This window comes from Arvicola amphibius, chromosome 17 (assembly GCF_903992535.2).
Source record: "Arvicola amphibius chromosome 17, mArvAmp1.2, whole genome shotgun sequence".
In the NCBI taxonomy this organism is placed as follows: Eukaryota; Metazoa; Chordata; class Mammalia; order Rodentia; family Cricetidae; genus Arvicola; species Arvicola amphibius.
Window position 1 is genome coordinate 3,349,412 of NC_052063.2, and position 8,586 is coordinate 3,357,997.

The following is an 8,586-nucleotide window of genomic DNA, read 5'->3' on the forward strand; positions in this document are numbered from 1 at the left end:
CAGGACATGTGTACACACACACACACACACACACACACTTTTAAAAATAAAACTTGAAAAAAGACAAACCACTGAAAGTGGACACTAACTTGTCCTCTGAACTCCACACACAACCATGGCAATCATGCCTTACACATGTATGTCCTTTGAACTCCACACATGACCATGGTACCTATGCCTTACACATGTATGTCCTCTGAACTCCACACATGATCATGGTACCCATGCCTACACACACGATACACACACCAAAATATTAATTTTTAAAAATATTCCTAATGGACTGGAGGGGTCAAGGGCAACTGCAGCTCTTCCAGAGGACTGAGGCTCACGGGGGCCTGGAACTCCACCTCAGGGATCCAGCCACCTCTGGCCTTTTCAGTGACCGGCACACGCATGGGACACATCCACAGAAACAGTTACAGACGTACACATATTTAAACTGTAAAAATGCCTGGAAGAAAAGCCTCCTTCCCAATCTTTATCTATCCTACTTGGTATCAGCTGAGACGGGGGCTAAACTTCAACCCACCACTGTCCGCCATTTGTGAGGCGGGAATTCATAATCACTCAAGTATAGAATTAAGATTACATAATCAATCGGTGTGTTTAACTAGGAGCCAGTACTTACTACAATTCCAACGTATCTCAAAGACACTTTTACATAGAAAGCTATCATCTCCTTTCCACGGTCTTAGGAAAAGAACAATGTTTTTAGGCTGAGAACACAGGGCAGTTGTCCTTGTTGATTGCATGACGCCCTGGGTCTGACCCTGAGCACTGGGTATTGGGATGCACACCTGTAATCCTAGCACTCGGGAGGTGGAGGCAGGAGGATCGAATTAAAGTCATCTCGAGCTACCGAGCCAGTCTGAGACCAGCTCCGGCTACTTGAGACCCTGACCAAAAAAAAAAAAAAAAAAAAAGGAGGGGAGGAGATGGAAATTTTTAATAAAAAAATGAGAAAAAAAAAAAAGCAAGAAAGGAAAACTACTTTTCAAGGTTCCAAAGTCAGTGAGGGTAGAGAATACTGTAGAGAATACCAATCAGTAGGAAGAAAAAAAAATCACTGTAAAAAATTGAAGGGAAAAAAAAGAAAACCCACTAAGATTTCAACTAATGAAAACTATGTTTAGAGCCAGGAAGAGAGGCTGGAGAGGTGGCCCGGATGCTAAGAGCACAGGAAGGCCTGAGATCTGGTGCTGCCCTCTTCTGGCACACAGGCATCCATACAGGCAAAACACTGTCTATTCTGTATACATAATAAGTAAAATCTTTTGTTTGTTTTTTGAGACAAGGTTTCTCTGTAGCTTTGGTACCTGTCCTGGAACTAGCTCTTGTAGACCAAGCTGGCCTCGAACTCACAGAGATCTCCCTGCCTCTGCCTCCCAAGTGCTGGGATAAAAGGCATGCGCCACCACCGCCTGGCATAATAAATAAAATCTTTAAAAAAAAAATAGAGAAAAAAAAAGAACAAAACTCCTGACAGCCATTCCAAGGCAGGGTCACAAGGGGGCTGGTCTGCGAGGCTGGTCTGTGTGCTCATGAATGACTCCCTGGACTTCACAAGTCGTCAGAAGTCCAGTGCCCCCAAGGGACTTTGAGTAACTATTCTTTCAAATAAAACAGACTATATTATTTTACAGTACTGGAAATCGAACCCCGAGCCTCACACCTACTAATCACACACGCTACTAAAAAGCTGCAGATTCCCAGACACAAGGTAGCAGTGCGTTCAGGAAGCAAAAGCAAAAGATAAAACGCAAGCCAAGTCACCCTAAATACCTCGCGCCTAGACAGTACGGCACAGAACAGAGAACACCTCCACCTTCCTCTGTGGTAACAACGCATACTCCGTGACACTTATAAGCTAGTGACAACCCACACACTTCAGAGCGAAAAAAATCACTCTGACCAGCAGCACAAGAGCTGAAACCCTGGGTGTGAGGCTATGTGAGGAGGAAGACTTGAACTGGGTTCATAGAAAACTCACCTGCTTTGGAGGGCTGGAAAGAGCTCAGAGGTGAAGAGCACTTGGTCTTCCAGAGGACCCTTGGTTCCTAAGCGCCCATGTCGGATGACTCACAACCATTGGAACTCCGGCCCCTAGGGCCCTGTACTCTGCACGACCCACATATAAAACACACATCCCCTTACTGCTCTCGAGGAGTGTTCAAGTTTCCACACTGCAGTCTACTGGGTATTCTAGTCTCAAAATACCATTGCTGACCTTTTTTTCTTCTTTAATTATAGAAAAACATTTGCTAGGAGACATTTTTTGGTTGTAGATTGGACTCAGGGCTTGTGGGTGCCAGGCCACTGAGCTGCACTGTAAGCCTAACCAGTTTTGAGACAGGGTTTTTCTGTGTAGCCCTGGCTGTCCTGGAACTGTCCTGGCTAGCCTCAAACTCAGAGATCTGCCTGCCTCTGCCTCCTGAGTGTTGGGATAAAGGCATGCACCAGCAGTGCCCAACTATCAGAAGTAGGTTTAAGTGTATACACTACTGTACAGATCTGTGTTAGAGATAACACACTAACACCTAGCCTGGTGCGACAGCAGAGGTGCCTGATACGGCAGCTTCAGCAGCTACTTTCTTCCTGACCAAGAAAGGCTCACCTGTATGCCATGCTAATGGCACTGACTGTGAGATACAAAAAGTCTCAATTTCCCAATGTGCTACTGAGAACCAGTGCTGAGCAGCTCAGAGCTTCATGTCTGCCAACCCATCTTCAATGAAACCAGAACCTTCAACGTCAACTACTCCCATAAGGGAGCCCTTATGTCCCTGCCACTTAGGATGAGTGTTCATTTATGGAATGCACATGAGGAGCTAAAGGGCAGGTGGAAGACACATCGTCACGCAAAGGCTCACATCCTGCTGACTGAGTGGGCGCAGTGGAATGAAGGCTCACCCAGCAAACCTCTAATGAATGGAGGCCTACCGTGTGCTGGAACTATGTTAGGATGACTGGGGTTTGCACGGGCTCCCTCCCGAATCACAACCCGAGAATCAGATCAGGAGCAGGCATGTGTCTCAGGGAGCAGAGCTCCAACTCCGGCTGGTAGCCAGCCGTGTGATCTGGGCACGCTCCTGGAACTCTGCAGGCCTTCATTTCCTTATCTGAACACTGGATCACTCCAGATCCTTCATCGGGCAGTTGCGAGAGCATAAGAGTCCGGCACACAAACCGCTGTTACTACCACTAAGGTGTATTCATCTAGAAAGAAGTACTCATATGCCCTTGCAAACACAGGCACATAAAGGAAGCCTACTTCTCTCCCTTGACAAGTAAACCAGAGAATTATCTCTGGCAGGGTTCCTCCTTTTCCAGAAATAAGGAAATATGGGGTGCTGTGGAAACACAGAGGCAATGAATGTGGCCAAATGAACAGGTAGTCACGTGGCAAAGCGGGGCTGTCCAGGAAGAGATGGAGACAAACCAGCAAAGAAGAGAGATCTAGGGACTTACAGGTATGGCCATTCCCAGGGGCCCACAGCAGCTCGGCAGAGGAAGAGAGGAAAAGAAAACCACACTGGAGAAAGCACATAACACCGCACTGAAAAGTGAGCCCTTTATCCTGAAAGCCCATCTGGCAGCAAGAAGCAGCAATCAAGAAATGGGCCCCGGGCAGGTTAGGGAAGGAGCCTTTGGAGGGTGAGGCCTGCCTGAGTGAGATGCTTGAGGTGATGCAGGCAAGAAGAAACCCATACCCTTCTCAGAAAGTGTCCAGGCTGCTGCTAAATTGGGTAGTCTGGAGACCCCAACACGAAAACAACTGGGCCCATCTTCCCGTGACTGTCACAATGCTTGAGCCTGCCTGTCAGGTCTTCTATTACTGCCATCCAGAAACTGAGCCTCGTGTGGCCAATTTTAATTTTACCACGACTCTTCTCTCAAACTACTGAAGGCGTAGCTATGCCCAGCTGCATCCCAAGGGGCACCTTTTCACCCACTTTGCTTCTTCTCAGAGCCACCAAGGGAAGCATTTACAGGAGTGGTTTCCAAACGCTGGGCCAGGGCTGTTGAAATGGGTTAGTGTGGAAAGGCAGTAGCTGAACCTGGCCATGTGAGTCTGATCCCTGAGGCCCTCATGGTGGAATCACACAAGTTGTCCTTTGACCTTCACATGCATACCATGCTTAGTGCACACACGCGCACACACGCGCGCGCACACACACACACACACACTTCTGCAATCTTCTTGCAATCTCCTCCTAAAGATAAAATAAAATGCTGCCAGGCTTGGTGACACACACCTGTAATCCTAGGATTCAAGAAGGCAGAGGCAGGAGAAAATTCATAACTCTAAGGCCAGCTTGCTCTACATAGGAAGACTGCCTCAAAAAAAGAAAAAACAACAACAACACAAAGAGCTAGGAATGTGGTGTGGCTAAGCAAGCGCAGAGCCCTGGGTTCTAGCCCCAGCATTTCAGACAACACTAAAATGTTGCCCTGGGGTTACAGCTCTGTGGTAGAGCACTTACCCAGAATGTTTACCGCCCTGTTCAATCCTGGCACACATGCGCGCGTGTGCACACACAAACACTAAGGGAGGGAGGACAAACATCGGCACAGACTCCTCTAGAAGCAGTCAGTGTACCAACCTGGTCCTTCCAAAGTTCTCCCTCCCTCGTCGCCTATAATATACTCACTGTGGCAACCCCAAGCCTCACCTGCTCTGCCTCCTCCCGTTTTTAGCGCCACTCATTGAGACCCAAAGAGAGCACGAAACACACCACCTCTGTGTGTGGTAAATGGCGCGTAAGCACGTACTCCGCTCACTGCCCTGATCCTCACCAGAGGCCTGAAACTGATGGGTACAGGACACTGGAACGGTCAGAGGAGCAAGTCACCGTCAGTATGAAAGTGTACAAGCCATTTCTGCTCCCACCGACGTCAGAATCAAGAGCGTGAATAATGTCACGCAGAAACCAATGACTACAACTTCTCGATATGCACTTACAACAGAGGGGGGTTACCCCATGAAGACGCGTCACGGTCTTTCTGTGATTTTCCCTGCAAACTCAAGGTCTGAGTAACACAACTGCTTGAACCAAAGGCAGAAGCCTTTTATCTCCCTTAACTAGTTTCCATCCATCTGCCGTTTGTCTTTGAAGTCCAGCTCCAGACCCTGTATTCACTCTTCAAAAATGTATGTTTCTTTTGGAAGCAAGCAAAGACTAAGTAAAAACGTGAATCAATTGTTAGCATCCTTCTTAGCGACACATCCACCTAAATGTTTTTACACTTAGCAGGCCTCGTGTTGATTAAGAGAGCAAGGTTTCCGCATATCTCCTGTGAGGGCTGGTGAGTCGGCTCGTAGGGGAAGGCACTTGCTGCCTGGCATGGACACTGGAGTCTGAGCCCCAAGATCCACACGGGGGGGGGGGGGGGGGAGAGAAACAGACTCCATGGTGCCCTCTGACTTCACACACTACCTGGTGTCTCCTCGTGCGTTTTTGTGATTCTTTGGGCTCCACCCCTCCACCCAAGTGAAAAAGAAGAGATATCCGGCATACTTGATTGAGGCTGGAGAGTAGATCTAGCTCCACTCCTTCATACCCGCTCAGCTGCTAACTCTGGGCTAGAAAAAGAAATGTCTGACCCAGAGATTCCTGCCTGCTTCTCGGAACCTGGGGTTTCGGGGTGTCCCGTGCCTCTGAGAATTAAAGAGGAAGGTGAACCCTTTTCTCAAGACTTCCCCAGGGCCACTCACCCTGCCGCTGAAGGCTGTAGGAGGGGGCACCCGAGCAAAGGGTCCTTTGAACGGTCCCTTTAAAAGAAAAGGCTAGGCTCTGCTTCCCGGTTCAGGGATCTAAGCACGTGGGTCGGTAGCCTCTAGTGGCCCGGGGGCTGGAGATCCGGAGTCGGGGCTGGGGAGCGCAGCGCGCGGCTCCTACCTTCAGGGCTGGACCATGGCGACCCTCCGCCGCTCGCTCGCACCTCCCGCCGGCTCGCCGCCTGCCTCGCCGCCTCTCTCCGCTCGCACCCGCGCCGCCGCCGCGCAGGCCCCGCCGCCCTCTGCAGCACAAAGCAGAGCGGCCGTGTGAGCCTTCCTCCTCCGGGCGGGGCTTCCGGGACGCCGCGCGCCCTCCGGGCACTCCCGCCGGCGGACTCCGACCCACCAGGGCCGCCACAACTCCGAAGAGCTCTCAAGGGCGGCTAAACACGCCGACCTCGCGACCACAGGGCACTAACACGTCCCATTGTGGTCTGGCTTTTAACACTGCACCCGGAGGATGCGACAGCCAGGGTTCCTGGACTCTGAAACCGCGGTTCATCCACACTCTGGATGAGGTCAGGGGAGGATGGTCCCATTTCACTAAGGGGTGAACTCACTCGGTTTAGTCTGGGACAATTAAAAACGGAGCCCACAGCTACACTGATACCAGCCCTTAAAAGAATAGTTTTCAGCCGGGCGGTGGTGGCGCACGCCTTTAATCCCAGCACTCGGGAGGCAGAGGCAGGCGGATCTCTGAGTTCCAGGCCAGCCTGGTCTACAAGAGCTAGTTCCAGGACAGGCTCTAGAAACTACAGGGAAACCCTGTCTCGAAAAACCAAAAAAAAAAAAAAAAAAAAAAAAAAAGAATAGTTTTCAGTACCAATACCAACAGTTAACATGACCATAGTGCTATATATTTATGATATGTATATATACAATGTCATCTCTATATGAGATATGTGTGTGTGTGTGTGTGTGTGTATACACACATACTTTAAAGGTAGGTATTACCACGTCTTTCCACAGGTAGGGAAACTAAGCTGCTTTTAGCCAAGCAACTTGCACAGTTCGAGCATCCTGTCAACAGTGGGGGCAGGACCCAAACCCACTCAGGACAGTCTCTGCGCTTCAACGCTAGCCTGCACCGCCTCCTTCAGTTAGGGAAGGGCTGTGTAGCAGTCTTAGGTACCCTGTTTAACAGCCTGGGTCAAGAAGGACAAGGCCCTTGGAAAACATTGCATACACATGACAGTTTCAAGGAGTTTCTTAGGACTTTGCCTGTGAAACCATTTGTAAAGGTGTGCAATTTCTTTATATTATCACGGATCCGCACTGATATTCCTCGCACTGTCATTTATGTATAAATCAAGATCCTTGCTCTGCAAATGATACCCTTTTCCTCTGGGAGCCTGCAAGTCACCAGTTGCCAAAGACCAGACATCAAGTCCCAGATACTGACGCGTTGTGACTCGGGCCATCCTCTGCACCCCGCCAAGAGCTTCCCCTAGCTTGCCCCGCGGGAGACCCAGCCCTCTCGGACACACATTAAATGTCCCCCTCCCGGGCATTTCCAAACCACCACCCTGGAGCTATGCTTCCCTGACAGAGAGCTTACGTGAACAAGCAAGAAGCAATCAGCAGCTCTCCTCGCGCCGCGGAGTCCCGCACCTCCCGCGTGGATGCAAGGCCTGACGGAAGCAAACTGAGGATAAAGAGCGGCGGGTTCCTAGTGGCTCCAGGAAGCCACGCCCTGCTCTTAGGAGGCGGGTGAACTACCAGTGTCAGAATGACAAAGCAAAAATCCAGTCCTCGTGCAGCCCTGGCAACCTGTCCCCGTCGGCTCGGGCAAAGTGACAGCTCCTAATAGGACCGTACCACATCCTGCTGCTCAGAACCGCCCCCGACCCAAAGCGGCGGCTGCAATTCAAAGAATGCTGGGAACCAGACCCGAGTTACGAGTGAGCGTGAACTGAGTCAGCTGGCCTCTGCCCTAGGCGCTGCTCTCCAGTCTTTCCTAGTCACATGAGGAACTTTAGAAATATTGACGCCTGGCACCCACACAGATGATCTGACGTCCTCGGTACTGGCTGTGACCCTGGCAACTAGGTTTTTAAAACTCCAAAAGTGACTAGTTGACAGCGAAGCTAGGGACGCACTGCCCTGAGGCACTGGATTAGTCAAATTGGTAATTCCCTCAAGTTACCCGGGTTTTTAAAGCGCTGTCTACTTCTGCCTGACTAACCCTGAAAAGAGGTGACTAATTCTCCTAACAACACTGCCTCCTGGTCCCGGTCAGCCGTGGGGCTGTCTTATTCACTTTAAGGAAAACTGAGAGTTTATTTAGCCCTTGGCACCGCCCCACCAGCATCTGCCAAAGGCCAGGGCCTGTGGCGCCTCCCCACCCCTAGGTCAGTGAGACTGCTCGGTGGATGGTGGATGAATGAAGCGTTTGACCCAAGCCTCTGGTTAATGCCAGGGTGGAAAGAGAACGGGGTGAAAGGGTTGTTGGCTCCTAACTGCTTGAAGCCACACCTCCTGGTACCTGGGTGGCCTCCTACATTCCTTCTAGGCTCTTCTAAGGTGAAAGTGAGAAACTTGTATAATGCACACACACCAGGCAGGCTGACCCAACACTCTCCCACACTTCCCACCCCACACACTTCTCATGCAGTGCCGCCCCTGATTCTGAGGTGCGGGGACTGTGACCAGCTGCTTCTCAGCTCCTAAGTGGTCAGGACAGCATCTGTAAGGACCCAAGAAAGGAAAATGCCCAGAAAAGGAAGCTTTAGCCCTGGCTCCTCCCAACCAAGTTCTGCATTATGCATTCTATTTGCCTTTTCTCAGGCAGTCCATAGAGTGAC

At 50.4% G+C, this 8,586-nt stretch overlaps 1 protein-coding gene across 2 annotated transcripts in view; it reads right to left on the bottom strand.

The window, feature by feature from the left end:
* Txnrd1 (thioredoxin reductase 1) overlaps window positions 1-7,492 on the bottom strand; it is a 39,552-nt gene extending 32,060 nt beyond the window's left edge. For both annotated transcript variants that reach the window (XM_038314446.2, XM_038314445.2), the window contains exons 1-2: window positions 7,341-7,492; window positions 5,904-6,024 (exon numbers count right to left, since the gene is read on the bottom strand). The gene's annotated coding sequence lies outside the window, so the exon portion shown is untranslated. The remainder of the gene's footprint in view (window positions 1-5,903; window positions 6,025-7,340) is intronic.
* Window positions 7,493-8,586: the final 1,094 nt, after the last annotated feature.